Here is a 2,003-nt window from a genome sequence, read left to right as displayed (position 1 = left end):
AACCGTAAGTTTATATCTGGAATTTCACTACTTATGATCGAGTCTTGATCAGTACCAGTCTCCCAAGTTGAATATGTAGTGGTTATCCTACCTTTTTCCAATGTATCCATTTCCAGAAGCCTTTCTTGACTGCTTAGGACTCTCGTTATAAAGGAAATTAATACCTCCAGGATGACCAAGACCTTATCTTTAACAAGAGAGTTGATGACATTGCCAAACCTCAGACTCCAGAGCTGACCTAACTTTTACCATAGTTGAGCCCATGGATGAAGACGCATTGCTGGCCAATGCATCACATATGGGAGCCTAGTTGTGTACATTGTCAAGCTTGTCCTGCAATCGTCAAGGACTGGGCAGCCCCATAAGGTCTCACCAAAGCCTCAGGAAATCTCATTCTCAGAAGACACAGTACCAGCTATTTCCATATCAATACCGAAGAAACACAGTCTGATAGTAGCCCTGCAGCTTTCTTAACTATCTGTGCTGACACTACTGAGGGGAAAGATCCAAAGGTAAAATCTAAAACTCGGGACACCCTGATATATGTCATTTCAGATCCCTTTCACGTAGCTTTTTGCAAAATTCAACAACAAAGATTGCAAAAGACTCCACTATTAGACTTTTATGTCCAAAGCACACTCCTCCCCTGCTGGCTTCCTATAATTCATTTAGTGTATGAGTACAATGATTTCCTACTTCCCATTTCAACAGTTTTACTACTCCATATCCAAAGATGCTGCATCTGGATTCTTGAAGATTTCATTCTCTAGCTCCTTGAGGTACTCACTGGTTGAACAGATATGTTGTAGAAGTAACTTATATACACATGATTGTGTTGCTTTTCTACATTGAGATGCTTCTTGATTATGGTATGTACTGTTGACATGAGCAAATAGAAAGGTTTCTTATACTAACCTTTATGTTCATAGATTATCACCTGTTACAAAATGCTACACTTTTGTTACTATAGCTGGATTATGTCTTGTTGCAGTTCTCTTTCTGGGTGGTGTTGGGTCCTCAAATTTATCCATATTCCTTCGTATTCTAATGCCATTAAGTACAAGGAACATCCTCATTATGGAAATTATAAATACCTGATCTGAAAACATCTTTATAATCTGAGTGTTTCATATGTACCCTTGCTAAGAATGACCAGTTTTTGGTGGCATCACATTATCTACGAAATGCAAGTCAATGTTTGTTTGTTTAATCTCGGACAAAGCTACTCTAGGTTCATATGTGCTAGCCATTCCCAATTTTGAAGTGATAGATTAGAAGGAAGGCATCTAACCAACACCACTGACTGCCAACTGTTGGGTTACTCTTAACCAATGAATAGTGAGATTAACCATCACATTACAATACCCACATGGCTAAAAAGACGAGCATGTTTGATGACAGGATTCAAACTCGCGATTTCGAGTCATGCATCCTTAGAACCAGGTCACACCAGATTACCAAACAAGGTAAAAATGTAGTTAGGATACATCTTATCCAACCCAGACTTTATATCAATTGTGGTTTTCATGTGACTGACTGATATGCATATTCAAAACCATTTTCATATAACGAGCCTAGCCTTCTTTGTACATAAACTGCAACTAGAAAACAAAACGAAAGAACCTTATTACCTGAAACTTCAACAAAAATATAAAAAGGATACTTCTGAACACACACACACACAGTAAACTGCACACTTTCCAAGTAAATGAATGCTCTATATATATATATCAACTCATTTAATTGGAAGATATATATACACATAGAGTATGCAAAAAATTAATATTTTACATGCAAACAATACAGGTACAAAGAGAATGGAACCCCTTCAAAACACAATACTGTTACGAAACTTTAGCGACACAAGTCCTTACTTAATAAAACTGGTTTATTCTTTTCGAATATAACTTTACGATACACTTAATTTCAATATTCGCGCTAAATCAAACACTATAACGAACGAACGTGCTCAATAATACTCCCTGACTGCAGATCAATTACTT

The sequence above is a fragment of the Limulus polyphemus genome, unplaced genomic scaffold, assembly GCF_000517525.1.
Source record: "Limulus polyphemus unplaced genomic scaffold, Limulus_polyphemus-2.1.2 Scaffold3232, whole genome shotgun sequence".
Classification (NCBI taxonomy): domain Eukaryota; kingdom Metazoa; phylum Arthropoda; class Merostomata; order Xiphosura; family Limulidae; genus Limulus; species Limulus polyphemus.
Note: the sequence above shows the minus strand (reverse complement) of the source record.